Genomic DNA, 16,513 nt, shown 5'->3' with positions numbered 1-16,513 from the left:
TCTGCAATCCCATTGCACTTCTCTGTGGTGTGACTGGGGTTGGCTTAATAACAATGGGGATCACAATAAATAAATAAACAAACAAACAAACAAATAAATAAAATTGAAAGAATGGGAATCATTGACCTTTTTCAAAATGTCTACATTGGGGCTGAATAATCATATTTATTCATACCAAATATTGAGACATTTTGACCATTTCCCCTTGTCACTAGAATTTTGGAAGCTTCTTGACCCTCAGATAGTTTCAAATATGAATCATTCAAAACACAGAAATGAAGATGATTATTGAATCTCAGATGCCTTGGACTTGAAGCAGTACATCTTGCTGTCACTCTAAATATTGGTGGTTTTCTTTCAGCTTGATATGCAAGTTGTTTGTGTGTTGTGAAAGATTAATCACGACAGTGACTGATTTTCCATGGATAACATATTAGATTTTATGTGCTTGTCAAGCTTTTGAAAAGCACATTTGTGCTATTATTTGCTTATCATCTGAAATAACTGGTTGAGGGACATACATTCTTCATGCTCCACCCACTTGTGTTGGTGCTGACAACTCACATTAATAGTCATGTCTATGAGGCCACTGAGTCTCAGTAACTCGACACTGGGGTAAGGGTGGCCATTCAGACTTGAGCTGCCATTGCCCTGATTGTACCCATTTCTTATCATTTGAATGAGTTGTTGTGGCTATGAGCAGGGTAACTGTAAACCATATTGCAATGTGAAGAAAAAGGTAACCGATAAGGAAGAACATGAAAGTTCCCTCCTCTACGTGTGGCAGAAGCACAGAGCAGCTTAATCCTTGATTTTAATGTGTTATTTCACTGGTTTATTGAAGTCCATTACTGTGATGTTTGTGGGTCTCAAATTATAAAGTTTAAGAAATGTTATAATTCCCCACATTCTCAGAAATGTTAACTTAAGATATTCCAGCAAATTAAGCATTACTGCATGAAGAACTTCATGTGATATAAAGAAAAATGATAAGCAAAACTTAGTACATTAATGGGATATTTAAATTGGATTCCCTCAGATGCATCTCAAATTTTTCCAGAACCCCTAGTGCATGTCAATATCAATTAGTACTTTCACATCACAACTTTCATCAAAGTTTTGATATTTTTTAAAAGCTACATTCTTTTAAAAGGTACATTTGTGTCTATTTTATTAACTACTTCAATCCTGGAATTGGACAAAATGCCTCACATGGTATAATCAATCTATGGATATTTATTAAATTAATTAATTCAAGTACTAAAATATTGACTTTTTTTACTACTAAGATTAAATAGCATTCTTAACTCTTTCAGTATTTCCAAAGACCAATTTTGGAAAATATTATCAAAATTTCAATAATATATTTTTGCAATATGATTTCATATGTGGGAATTTTATCTATAAAAATAACTTAAGCCCTAACCAGTTTGGCTCAGTGGATGGAGCATCAGCCTGCGGACTGAAGGGTCCCAGGTTCAATTTCAGTCAAGAGCATGTACCTTGGTTGCGGTACCATGGCAGCTAAGCCATGTTTTTCTCTTATCGATGTTTCTAACTCTCTATCCCTCTTCTTTCCTCTCTGTAAAAAAATCAATAAAATATTTTTTTTAAAAAAAGCCTTCAATATGTCTAAAAAGTATTAGTATAAACATAGGTTTTACAAAATTGGTGTAAAAATTTGTTTGGTATTGCATATTTATGTGTATTTAATTATGTGATCTATGTGTTTTTATAATATAATTTATATTTTAAAATTCTCAGTATATATCAACCAATATGTATTAACTCTAATGCACTGATAATTTTAATACTAGTATAACATTACTAACCATTAACGAGTATGTAGTAAATACTTATGTACTAACATGGAAAGATGTATGATATAGAGTTAAGAAAAAAAGTGAATGTAGACCTGGCCGGTTGTGGCTCAGTTGGAGTGTCGTCCCTTACACTGAAAGGTAGCAGGTTTAATTCCTGGCCAGGGCACATGTTTAGGTTGTGTGTTGGGTGCATATGTTTCTCCCTCACATTGATGTTTCTTTCTCTCCCTTCCTTTTTCTCTAAAATCAATGGAAACATATCATTGGGTGAAGATTCAAAAAAAAAAAAAAGGGTGCAAACATTCCCTGTAAAACAAAAAAGGCTTAGAATAGTTAGAATAATTCCATATATTCACCCATTACTATTCTCTATGTATGGATACTTTTTCAAAATATATCTAATACAGTCTGCCTGTTCAGGATGGTGTGAAATACCATTTTAAAATAACTGAATAGAATTTTTGCAAAAGATATTATAAGACATTATTTTATGAATAAGGCATTGTGAGATGAGAAGGGAAATAATATGGCAAAACCTCAAAGTGGCAAAATAAAATCATAATTTAAGGTGGACAGTAATATACACAAATATGACATTTTTGATAACTGTATTAATGGTGCCAGGTAATCTGTTTCCAGTTTTTTTGTTGGGAAAATTAATTCAATTCTTAAAAATTTCTTGCTTCCAATTATAAGTAATTCATGAGCCATGTTAGAATGTCCACACACCCAGCTCCCATTCCCTTGCTGCCTGCACTACATTGAAGTTTTGAAGCTGCCAGAACTTAAGATTTTGGAAATGCTCTATTTAGATAAGTACTGATTAATTCAGTATATGCTTTTTAAATGTCTCTTTCTTCCAGGCAGTTTTGCATGATAATAGAATATTTTTATTTCTTAACATTTCAAATTCTTCAGCTTTTTCATCCTTTCATACCAAAAGTCACAATTATTTCCATAGCAACAATGCTCACTGTCAGAGGTAGAAATCTTGACTTCTGTTGGGTATTTTTTAAGGAGTAAAGGAACAATTAAACAACAAAAGGTACTAGTTTTTGAAAGCTGTCAAGAATTGAGAGAAAAAAAAATGATTGGATGTTTCCTTTAATAACCTACATTAGCTTATTATCATTAAAAGTTATTGTCAAAACTTAACACTGTTATTTCTTTAGTAATCTCAAGTTATAATTAATATCTCCTTTTTTACAGTAATAATTTATTTCTGTACCAAGAGACAAATCTTAATATATATAAAATGGAGAATAAATATTTTCATATTTTCAGTTAGTATATCTGCTCTACATATCTATTTTTTGACCATTGTTTACTCTAGTTTTTTAATTAAAATACAGTTGGAATGAAATATTATATTAGTTCTAGATGTACAACAGTGATTGGACATTTATACATCTTATGATGTGATCAGCAAAAAATTCTTTTCCTCCTCACCCCTGTCCAAAATAGCATGAACATCTTTAGTATAATATTATATCTCATAATTTAGAAACAAAAGTATTTTATTATGCTGTTTTATGAGCAATAGATAGTATTTGGTATAATACTTCCTGAATACCAGAATGATGAAATATTTCAGAAGCAAAACTTGTTTTTCCTGCAGCTTCTATTACTTGAAGTTACTGTTTGGCACCACTGGATGGAGATACTGAGTTAGTAAAGTGGAAGGGTATAGGTTTTATTTGATCATACTTATAGCTTTTCTTACTGATGATAGCTAATTTTAGCTGAATATTCTTGGAAATCATTACCACCACCACCAACAGAACACACTATATAAGGAGGAGAATGAGATACAAACTCTCAGACCTGTCAAGCCCCATGTCACAAAACCTCTCAACTTAGATTCCAAACTACCAGTTCTCTTTCCACTGGTTTGTTGTTTAGAGAACCAGTAAGTAAAACAAAAGGTCGAACAGATTGAGCTAGCCAAACGTTACATTTACTTGTGCCATTATATGAGTTTACTGATGAAATTTTAAACATTGAAAAAAGTTATGTTTACCTCACTTATGTATTAAATAGAAACATACCAAACAACTATTATGTGAAAAGTGAATACTGTGGTATTTTCAGTAATGAATGCACGCCTTCTTTTGTCACAATTTAGCAAAGGTGACACATTTTGAAGACATTAGAAACCATGTTAAAAGTGAGGAAAGTCTGGAACTAACACTTGGAAGTTTCCAAATTGAAATATGCGGATTAAGTTGCTCAGCACATTGCAAAGCCCCTTTTAGGAGCAGGGTGCTCAGCATGAGGGTAAGTTCTACTGAGAGCAGATTTGAGCTCCCTCTGAGTTTTCAATGAGGTCCCATATTTTGGCTAATTATGCTACTCTTTTAGATGCTGGTTGGCCATCTCCCCCTGATTTCCATTTCTCTATGACTATTTTAAAACATTTTCTTGTTTATTTCTGTTTCAACTACCACGCCAGATGTGAGCCTCTCCCTAAGAGGAATTGTGCCTAGTTTTTCTTTGAATCTAAGGCCAATATTTGGCAAATGAGAATAAATCAATATCTATTTGAAACTGTATTGATACAAGTTGATGGAAAAATCAATGAAACAAAACATTATAAACATAAATAATGGTTATCCCTGGGTCATTTTTTAGAAATATATTTTATTGATTTTTTACAGAGAGGAAAGTAGAGGGGTAGAGAGCTAGAAACATCGATGAGAGAGAAACATCCATCAGCTGCCTCCTGTACACCCCCTTATTGGGGTTGTACCCACAACCAAGGTTCATGCCCTTGACCAGAGTGGAACCTGCTACCCTTCAGTCCTGAGGCCGTCGCTCTATCCACTGAGCCAAACCGGTTAGGGCATCCCTGGGTGATTTTTATTTTTTGTTCTTTTTGATTTCCAAATTATTCCAAAGAATATACATAACTTTTACATTAAGAAATATCAGTACTTTTTGAAAACAAATTAGAAGTAGGATCTCTACTGTGAAACATCCGCTGAAATGACTAACATACTATCTTTTCCTTTTGCTTTGTAGCACACATAGAATATCTGGTTTGAGCCAGGCATAATGCTAAGTTAGGAACTCATGACTAAGCGCAGAGAACAGAGAATATGTACAGCAATAACAATACAATGAAATTAGTGTTATCATAGATGTTTGAATAGAAACCAAATGAAAGCCAGAGAAAAGTTTAACTCATTTTGAATCTTTTTATTATAATCTTTAATCTTGGATTTGATTATTTTATTGGTCATACACTCCAAATTCTTTTAAGAGTTTGTTCTCCGGTGATGTTGATTTGTTTAATATTTTCTAAATTAACCCTAGACATTAATCATGCATTCCTCACCACACAGTTCCAAAAGTAATATAGATTGCACAACTGTTCTTCTCAGCCACCTCCTGGTAAGATTCACTTGTTTTAGCTCTCCTTTCTGGAGGATTCATTTAAACAATGGTTTCTTTGAAAACATGTGAATCTTCTTGATACAGTTTCTACCTACTTATAGGGGCATATGACTTCCATTTTGGAAACTCCTGTGTTGAGAGGGTATGTTTGAACTTCTAAAATGCAGGAGTAACTTTAATATATTTATCCAAAATATTCAATGTTCCTCATGTTTATCCTGATTATACTATTTCATATTTTTTAAAGAGAGGGAAATAAAGCAATAAAAAATGGAACATTTACCCAAATGTATGGGAATCTGGAATGAACCATAAGATGCAGAAATTGTTTGAGTAATCTAAATTAGAGGACTGCTGAAACCACATCTTTACATTGTTTACTATTCACACATGGATAATCTAGATTGAGCAAAATTTTATTAAAGGATTAAAAGAAAGCCTTTTTAGAGAAAGTCATAACTAGTGAACATTGTAGTCAAGTGCGTATCAGAAACATATTTTGTCATTCCATATATAGTCCAAATGCAGACTGCCTTTTGTTCTGGACATTTTTCTCCTCCAGATTCATCAGAGGGAGACCATATTCTTTTTTTTTTTTTTTTTTTTTTACAGCAAACGTGGAGATTTATTGAAGAATAAGGACAGACTCCCACTGGGGAGGGGGAAAGGGTCCCCTTCTTTTTCTTTTATTTTATTTATTTTTTTTAATTTGTGGGAGGGGGGGAAAGGGTACTAATTTTTGACTTACAGAAAAATTGCATAACTAGTAGATAGAGAATTTCTATCTCAAGGTCATTTTTCTATTCTAAAATATGTTTGTGGCTCTAGCTGGTTTGGCTCAATGGATAGAGCGTCAGTCTGCGGAATGAAAGGTCCCAGGTTCGATTCCGGCCAAGGGCACATGCCTGGGTTGCGGCTCGATCCCCAGTAGGGGGCATGCAGGAGGCGGCCAATCAATGATTCTCTCTCATCGTTGATGTTTCTATCTCTCTCTCCCTCTCCCTTCCTCTCTAAAATCAATAAAATATATTTTCAAAAAATGAAATAAAATATCTGTGTAAATTTAATTCTTTTTGAAATGTAGATTACAATTTTCTTCTGCTTCATGGTTATTTCCCTTATGTTCTCTATAGTCCTTTTTTGTTGTTGTTAACTTTTATTATACTGAGGTGTTTTACATGATTCCTAGTTTAATAACACTTTCTGTCAGTCTAGCAAACTCCAGAATTCATGGGTTAGCACTGTTCTCTTGAATTGTGCTTGTCCTTCTAAATCAGCTTGCTTTGTTAAATAGAGCCTATTTCTTTAAATCACAATCACAAGCCTGGCACTTTTCGTAATGTTGGTCTCTTTAAGAATTGAATACCTTGAATCCTTTCCACCTAGTTCACAGTCTGATATTCTTGATTACCTTTTATTTTTTCTAATGATTCTAATTTTTAGGATAGAGTTAATCTTTCCAGTTTCATCTCAGTCTCAGGACTCTAAGCTCTGGCAGGGAGAGAGTGGTTGGAAGCATGGGAGAACTTGGCATTGAGATACTTTCTCTCTCTCTCTCTCTCTCTCTTTTTCCTCAGAATTATTTTTTTCTTTTTTTTCTTTATTGATTAAAGTATTACATATGTGTCCTTATCCCCCTATTGCCACCCTATGCCCCCCACTCATGCCCTCACCCCTGTTGTCTGTGTCCATTGGTTAGGCTTATTATATGCGTGCATACAAGTCCTTTGGTTGATCTCTCCTCCTTAACCCCACCCTCCCCTACCTTCCCTCTGAGGTTTGACAGTCTGATCGATGCTTCTCTGTCTCTGGATCTGTTTTTGTTCATCAGTTTATGTTGTTCATTATATTCCACAAATGAGTGAGATCATGTGATATTTATCTTTCTCTGACTTGCTTATTTCGCTTAGCATAATGCTCTCCAGTTCCATCCATGCTGTTGCAAATGGTAAGAACTCCTTTTTTGCCACAGCGTAGTATTCCATTGTGTAGATGCACCACAGTTTTTTAATCCACTCATCTGCTGATGGGCACTTAGGCTGTTTCCAGATCTTAGCTATGGTGAATTGTGCTGCTATGAACATAGGGGTGCTTATATCCTTTCTGATTGGTGTTTCTAGTTTCTTGGGATATATTCCTAGAAGTGGGATCACTGGGTCAAATGGGAGTTCCATTTTTGTTTTTTTTGAGGAAACTCCATACTGTTCTCCACAGTGGCTGCACCAGTCTACATTCCCACCAGCAGTGCACGAGGGTTCCTTTTTCTCCACATCCTCGCCAGCACTTGTCATTTGTTGATTTGTTGATGATAGTCATTCTGACAGGTGTGAGATGGTACAGCATTGTCATTTTGATTTGCATCTCTCAGATGACTAGTGACTTTGAGCATGTTTTCATATGTATTTTGGCCTTCCTTATGTCCTCTTTGGACAAGTATCTATTTAGGTCAGTTGCCCATTTTTTGATTGGGTTGTTTATCTTTTAAGTTGTATGAGTTCCCTGTAAATGTTGAAGATTCAACCCTTCTCGGTGATAATGTTGGCAAATATGTTCTCCCATGCAGTGGGCTTTCTTGTTGTTTTGTTGATGGTTTCTTTTGCTGTGCAGAAGCTTTTTTATTTTGATGTAGTCCCATTTGTTTATTTTCTCTTTAGTTTCCAATGCTCTAGGAGCTGTATCAGTGAAGATATTGCTTTGGCATATGTCTGAGATTTTGCTGCCTGTGTATTCCTCTAATATTTTTATGGTTTCCCATCTTATGTTTAAGTCCTTTATCCATTTTGAGTTTATTTTTGTGTATGGTATAAGTTGGTAGTCTAGTTTCATTTTTTTGCATGTATCTGTCCAATTTTCCCAACACCATTTATTGAAGAGACTGTCTTGACTCCATTGCATGTTCTTGCCTCCTTTGTCAAATATTAATTGAGCATAGTGGTTTGGGTCGATTTCTGAAATATTCTATTCCATTGGCCTATATGTCTTTTCTTGTGCAGTACCGGGAAGTTTTGAAAATAGTGGCTTTGTAATACAGCTTGATATCTGATATTGAAATCCCTCTACTTTGTTCTTCTTTCTCAGGATTGCTGCAGCTATTTGGGTTCTTTTTTTATTCCAGATGAATTTTTGGAGAGTTTTTTTCTAGGTCTGTGAAATATGCCATTGATATTTTAATGGGGAGTACACTGAATCTATAGATTGCTTTGGGTAGTATGGACATTTTAATGATGTTAAATTATTTTGTAGTTTTAACATTTCTGTCTTTAGATAATCCTGAAGATATGGTATTACACAGGATTTTTGTAATGTAAGGTCATTTCATACCACTTGGGGAAAAGATTCGAAGAGGTACTTTATTAGGTCTGCATTGTCTACAAAGGCAGTTTTGTAATGAACACCGTCCACTATATGTTGATATCAGCATTGGGAGTTATCTTTTACTGATTTATATTCTTTGAATGTCACTCAAAGAATTAGAAAATCGCTCTTTCCTCAGTGGCTTTTTCAAAAAGATCAGAATTTAAACACTAATTGTTTTTTTTTTTAAATATTTCTGTGAATTTAATGCTGAGTAGTACAAGGCTCTCTCTGATTCATTTATATTAAAAGCAAACCTTCTCAAAATGTCGTTTGCTTACATTTCAGGAAGTATTCGTAATTATCTATTGTTTAGAAAATTACCTATTCACCGGCTGACATTTGCTCTTCTTTTCTTATCCATCAAAGGTGACATATAGAAAGGCGTCCAAATCATTAAGAAAATTATAATTTAGTATTTTAAAATAATAACTTCCTTCATAGGAACCTTGACCTTCTTATCAAGAGGCTATTCAAGAGAAGAAAATAGGTTTCCCAGGAAACAGGCCCCAAAGCACATTTTCAAACTAACGCTTGATTAGGAGGTGCAATCCAGGGAGGACAGAAGGAGGGGGAAAGGGAAATGGTAGAGGTTGAGGAGAGTGAATAAGGAAAACACACACAAGGAGATGCCTTACGGATTTGGTAAAATTCTTAAGAAAACAGGGGCGATGGTTCATGTAAGACATTTTCAATATGACCTGTGCTTCTCATAACAGTCAGCAGGAAGTACAAACTATTTATCTGTTGGTCCTTCCTGCCTCTGAAAGGGCGAGGACTACGCCCTCCACCTCGCCCCAGGGTAAGGGCTATGCCCTCCATCTTACCTTGGCCATGTGCTCAGCAAGGCTTCTTCCTGGAAGCCAAGCCGCTGCTGGCCACGCCCAGGATTTCTCTGGACTGGCCAATGATAGTCAAGGGAAGTGCACGCCATCACTATGACCACATCCTGTGTAATGAGACACCGACTCGCGCCTGGCCTATTGGCAGGGCCCACAGTCCTTTCTCCTCCCCTTACCCCAACCCCCTATAAAACCTCTCTCCACAGAGAGTTTTCCCTCTCTCGGCCACTGGAGCTTACCGTTGCATCAGTGAGTGTGGCAGGGGAGCCAAACCTAGGTTTGAAATGAATGACTCTTTGCTTTTGCATCGGACTCGCTGGCTCCTTGTGGGTTCTTGGGAATCATGAAATCTGGGCACAACACCTCCTCTTTTTATTGGTACTCCTGCTTATGTTACTTGGCCCCTCCAAGTGGCCTCAGAGAGAGCTTTGGTGGCTCGTTTCATTGGACCTTAGTTCAAGACCTGTTTCCCTTGATTGATGCTTCTCTTGATTGATGGTGTGGTCTAATCAATAATGACACCCTCATGCTGAGTCATACCAGCAGAGGCAGGTTTTTATGACCTTGGGAATGACCTGAGCCATCAAGGAGGAAGCTATAGCCCAGAACCAGTGTAAGTAGCATATAGACCCAGAGGGCAGGTGAGGCTGAGCTCATCTGGGATAACACAAGCACAGCCCTATTTATAGTACCTAATATAAGGCCCCCATATGCCAATCTGTATCTGTTAACCTATAACTTAATAAAAGATGAAATATGTAATATTCTCGTTTTAAAACTCTGTGACTTTGGATTTTATGATGTGTAATTGATTTTGTTTTCAGTTAAGTGTAAAATGCAATTCTTTCTTAATCAGGCATGGGGAAATACAATGCAACAATAATTGCATTTTCTATTCCTACAGGATGCTAACTAGAAAACACAGATAACACAATAATGCTGTTTTGTTTTCATAGACTGACATCAAGGTTGTTTTTTCTTTTATCTTTTATTACAATTTAAGAATATATTATTTCATTTCAATGTGTAAGGAAAGAATAAGTTTCCTTTTATCTTAATGATAATTTCCTTTTGAAAGCCAGAAGAAGATGTGAGCAGATTATTTCCTTTTGTAGAGCCATAGAGCAATTTTACTTACTGTCTTCTTCAGTGGGAAACACATTAGCTTCATGCACATGATAATTTTGGAGCTGTTTTGTTTTATTTTTCATAATCATCTTTAGACTTTGTATAAACTAACCTTTCCCCCTGTCAAATTGAAATTGAGCACTAGTGTAATGAAATTAATTTTACAATGATCCTTTTTTGGTCCCAAGTAATTCACTCACACAGTACTCCAGGTATTGTAGAAATTAAAAGTATCCCTTTCAACAAGCTCTGGATATTGAGACTGAAACATTCTAGCCTTAAGTGGCACTGATTAGTGAATAAGAAATAAATCTGGCCCAGCCGGTTAGCTCAGTGGTTGAGCATCAACCTATGAACAAGGAGGTCAGGGTTCAATTACTGGTCAGGGCACATTCCCAGGTTGCAGGCTCAATCCCCAGTATCGGGTGTGCAGGAAACAGCCTATCAATGATTCTATCTTATTACTGATGTTTCTATCTCTCTCTCCCTCTTCCTTTCTCTCTGAAATAAAAATATATTTTAAAATAATAATTAAAAAAATAATCTGATGATAATTTGTTAAGAAGGTGAACTGCTGGAAGCCGATCCACCCTTGCTGCTTGACACAGTCGCTGCAGGGAAGAAATATCTATTTCAAGAGACCTGGCGTATATGGCATACTGTTCTTAATATGTTTGCTCCCCTTCTTAACGCTATGTGTTTTAAACAGGACCACCTCTCTGAGAAAGGTTGTTTCCCCAGGTGAGGATTTTTATCAGTAAAACCCCTTAACTAAGGGCCAGTTGGGTAGTTAATCACTTTAACTACGAACAATCATGTTTAAACTACATAATCTTTACTTAGAATAACCTCCTTCAGTTACTTCCTTGTAGCTTAATAGAACAATAGAGTAACCTTGGAATGGAGATAAGAAACATCCTAACCTTTGGAATAGAATGGATAGGATTAAGATCAAATAGTATAAATACAGATGTAAGAGGACAATAAAACGAGGAACCTGGCTATGATGATCACCTGAACGCTGCCTCCCTGTCATTCATTCTTCACCGACTCGGGTCCACACCTTGGGGAACCCCTGGACCTGCTGGGGCTGGCCCCCAATAGTGAAGGAAGTAGGGGCAAATTCTTTATAGTTTGGTTTATACAACAAAAATAAAACCAAGCATTGAGAGTGTATATAAATTTCAATAGAAATGAGAGTATAATTCTAAATATGATAGAGATCAATAAGCTTAGAAGAAAAGGAAGTTTAGGGGACATTTAACAAATAGAAAAATGAGAGCTCAAGAAATCTGGATGTAATGTATACAAATAATGGTCATAAGTAACTATTTTTATATACTTTATGTAAATATACTTTGGAGAATATTAGAGAGAATGATAAGTATTCATTACTCCTATTCTGGATGAATTTTTATTAATGAATTAGTAAAATGAATTGTTCAAGTTCCCTAAGTCTCTTACTCTCCTTATCAGTAGAGGTAAAGAAAAAAACATGAGGATGGCTAGAATCTGGACCCATAGTTTAAAAATATAGACAGCTTTTTAGTGATGTCCTACCATTTTCAGATTCCCTTCATGTAGCCTATAGCAGCTAAAAGTATGAGATCTTAGCCTTGCTGCTAAATTTAGTTCATATGTCTCTTGCCAACAACATAAATGGATAGTGAGTTCACATGAGTTTATTCCAGAAAAATAAGTTTTCCATAGCTTGGACAGAAAGCCTTTAGCTCAGATGGCCTACAAGTTTCTTATTATTATTACGATGTATTATTAGAACCTAATGTTTACTAGTTATTGCAGACATTTTGAGTTCTCAGACACATTTTTTTTTTGTTTTTGACAACTTGTAACCCTGTAGAAACTTTATTTTTAATATGACCTTTTCTCCTTTCTTTCCTTTTGATTCAAACTGGCCTCATCCAGGACCCTGACTCACCCACCTCCTTCTCCCCGCACCTCCACTCCCTTAATCATTAAACCCTCAGGACAATGAGGTTCTGGTCAGCATCAAATAATCTTAGGAACAAAGCCTCAGGTCTACTGACCACAGAAACAAAGTTTCGGTCAAACTTGAGATAATATCTAGGCGTCAGTTTTGTTAAAGGTCCAGGGCCCCAAAGCAGGGAAACCATAGGAAGTGGCATTAAGACTGACATCAGGACCAGATGCAATGATCAATCACCCCTACCCCAGTGCCAATCAATCAGTAGAGACCATGACCTTAACTCCCTTAGTCCCATGATTAATGAGTTTTCTCTTGTATAACTCATTCCCAGGAGCCCTCTAGAGCCAGGTCTGTGTATCAATTCACCTGTCTCCAGGTCTGGGCCACTTCTTAAAATCAACCCTTAGCGCCGGTTTGGCTCAGTGGATAGAGTGTGGGCCTGCGGACTCAAGGGTCCCAGGTCCAATTCAGGTCAAGGGCATGTACCTTTGCTGGGGGCACATCCCCAGTAGGGGGCGTGCAGGAGGCGGCTGATCGATGTTTCTCTCTCATAGATGTTTCTAAGTCTCTATCCCTTTCCCTTCTTCTCTGTAAAAAATTAATAAAATATATTTTTAAAAAAATCAACCCTTAGTTCCTTTGCTGCAAATTCCTGTTCCTGTCTTATTGGACTTTGATGTACGCAGGCAAATAGACCCCCTTAGCCTGGTACAAATTCCACTTATCTTCCCTCTTAGAGATTCCAGGATGATTGTTATTAGTTTAAGATCTGAAGACTTTTTCATTCTATTTTTATTGTTGATACCATTACAGATGTCCCCATTTCCACCCCTCCACTTTGCCCATCTCCACCCGCCCTCCGCCACCCCTTCCCTCTGGCCATCACCTCACTGTTGTCTGTGTTTATGGGTTATGTATGGAAGTTCTTTAACTAATCCCTTCGATGCTACTGTAGTAACCTGGTTATTATTTAATAGGAAAGTAGCAAAGAAATACCAAATAGTATAGGCATTTATACAGGTTTGCCCCAAAGCTGCATTTAACATTCTCCAAGTCTGTTCACTGCTGATCCTGAGGAAGGGACTGGGCAAAGCGCAGGCCCAGTAAGTTCTGAAGGATGAAGAAAAGTGCCTGCCTGTCTGCCAGTTATACCTGGGAACAGATTGCTGACCAGGCTGGGTGTGGCCACTCGCAAGCATATGAATCTAAATATATAAACTTTTAAACAGAGAAGCCACTCTCCAGGGCACTGGACTCCTGTGACTCCTGTTGCAGGGCACGCTCCCTGGGCCCATGTGACTCATAGCAATGTTGGACTCCACACATGAACTAACGGACGTCAATTAGCTCGGATGCTGAACCACAGCCGCTGCCACAAGGAATTGAAACTCTGGACACTGGCTCTGCTAGAACCCCAGCTGCACCTATTTCAGGACTGGCTTAAGGGGCAGGGGACTTTGGTACCTGAGAAATGTCACTCCACACCAATAAAATCGTTTTCCACATCCCATCTCCCTGTGTGAGCCTAAGGAAATTCCTTTTCTGAAGATATGGCAAGAACCTTTCTTCCAAGAGCCACAGGGCAATTTGATTGTCTGGTAACATCTTCAACCTTCTTTCATCCAGTCACACCCTCCCCCCACAGCTGTCAGTCTGTGCCACATATCTGCTGGGGTCCAACCCCAGCAGGTCCAGGGGTCCCCAAAGGTGTGGACGGAGTCGGCGAAGAAGGAAGGACACGGAGACAGTGTTCAGTTGATCAGCAGCCTAGCCAGGATCTCAAGCCAGGATCTCCAGCCAAGTTCTGGTCTGGATCTCCAGAGAGGTTCTGCATCCATGTTCTCTTGCTAGGTTCTCCAGCCAGGTTCTGTAGCCATGTTCCCTCGCTAGGTTCTCCAGCCAGGTTCAGTCACCAGGTTCTAGTCAGGTTCTCTTGCCAATTTCTGTAGTCAGGTTCAGTCCAGGATCTTTTGCCATGTTCTCTCGCTAGGTTCTGTCTCTAGGTTCTGAGGCCAGTTTCTGTCCAGGATCTTTTGCCATGTTCTGTCTCTAGGTTCTGTGTAGGCTCTGATCTAGGTTCTGTGCCTCTTGGTTCTGTCTTCTAAGTTCTGTCTTCTAAGTTCTGTGTATTGCTGTCTTGTTACATCTATATTTATACCAGTTGATTCAATCCTATCAATCTCTATTACAAAGGTTAGGGCGTTTCTTATCTCCATTCCAGGGAGTAAAGATTATGTAGCTTAAGCATGATTGTTCGTAGTTAAAGTGATTATTACCCGCCTGGCACTTAGTTGAGGGGTTTTATTCCCTCCCTAACTTCAGGGGAAAATCCCTACCTGGGGAAACAACCTTTCTCAGAGAGGAGACCTTGGTTAAAACACATAGTGCCAAGAAGGTGAGCAAACATTTTAAGAACAGTATGCCATATATGCCGGTTCCTTTGAAACAGCAAGGATGGACCGGCTCCCGGCACGTATCCCTGCCTCTGTTTCTAGTTTGCTTGTCTGTTTATTTTGTTCATTGGATCCCACATATAAGTGAGGTTATAGAGTATTTGTCTTTCTCTGACTGGCTTATTTCATTTAGCATTTCCAAGTCAATCCATGCTGCCACAGAAGGTAAGATTTCATTCTGCTTTAGAATGTGGGCAAAATGATCCCCAGGGACAATTTACTAAGACTGAGTCTAGGTAATATCTCTTTTGCCTGTTTCTGCCTTCAATGGGTAACGTTAGAAGTACAATTCTCACCTCTTCATAGAAGAGCTTTTCCTCTTATCAGAATAAGTGGTTTTAAAAAGAAAAAAGCCTCTAATGACGCTGTTCCTCTACATTCCTGAACTTTCATTCATGTTTCCTCAAAAGCGCTGTTAATTTAAGGGGGGAAAAGTGACCAGAGTAATGAGTGTTTCAATCAACACTGCTTCTCTTTTCAATATAAAATATTGCTACCTTTGAAGCATTTCAAAAGTGTTCTTCAAGCACCTTTCAAAAGCCTCTTCTCTCCTTACATATGAGAAGCCCACACTTCTATGCTCACTTTCCTTAAACTCCCTCAAGTTTCTCGCTGAGACGAGGACAGAAATACACAAATACTATTAAGTTAGGAAAAACCTCACTAGCAATTGAAACTACAGGAAGGTGACATCCACTAAAAAGACATTTTATGTGCCTGCTAGACATCATGCAGGCAAGAGAACTCTAACTGAACAGTGCACCTTTGTCATATACAATAATGACTTTATTTTAAAACTTATAAAACTCAAGACTTTGTCATAAAATCATTTCTATTTCCAGATGCATTTGTTCTGCCTCTAGATAGAACATTTACTGGGTGGAGGTGGAAAGGTGCATAAATGGAGGCTAAAGGAAAAAAAAAACCCTAGAACCTACTAGCTTCTTTGGAGATGTGACCCAACTAGCCCCACAGATTATTTCTGCCATCCAGATTCTATTTCCAAATTCTCTGCTAATACAGAATTCAGAATTTCTGTCTAAAGACTTTAAAGCCTAGCTGGGTTGGCTCAGCGGATAGAGCTTCAGTCTGCAGACAAACAGGTCCCGGGTTCGATTCTGGTCAAGGGTGCATGCCTGGGTTACGGGTGTGAGGGAGGCAGCCAATCAATGATTCTCTCTCATCATTGATATTTCTATCTCTCTCTCCCTTCCTCTCTGAAATATATATATATACATATATATACATATATATATATATATATATGTATATATATGTATATATATATTTACCTACAGAAGTGTAGTTGTAAATAAAGTTAGTTTTTAAGGTTGAGGATCTGATATGATTTGCCTCTCAGATCTTTTGTCCCATAGATTAATCTAATGTCAATCTGTTGAACTGTATCATTTATTTATTTATTCTCATGGTGAGATGAGGCAAACAATGATGAATCTAAGAGAGAAAGAGAGAGATAAATAAAAAGGGATAAAGAGGTCTGTTACTAAGATCCACAGAAAAGCTAATCTAAACTGCTAATCCCTAGGAATCCCCAAAGGAGAAATTTAG

Source organism: Myotis myotis, unplaced genomic scaffold, assembly GCF_014108235.1.
Source record: "Myotis myotis isolate mMyoMyo1 unplaced genomic scaffold, mMyoMyo1.p scaffold_m19_p_14, whole genome shotgun sequence".
In the NCBI taxonomy this organism is placed as follows: Eukaryota; Metazoa; Chordata; class Mammalia; order Chiroptera; family Vespertilionidae; genus Myotis; species Myotis myotis.
The sequence above is the reverse complement of the archived record's forward strand: the minus strand, read 5'-3'. Positions refer to the sequence as shown.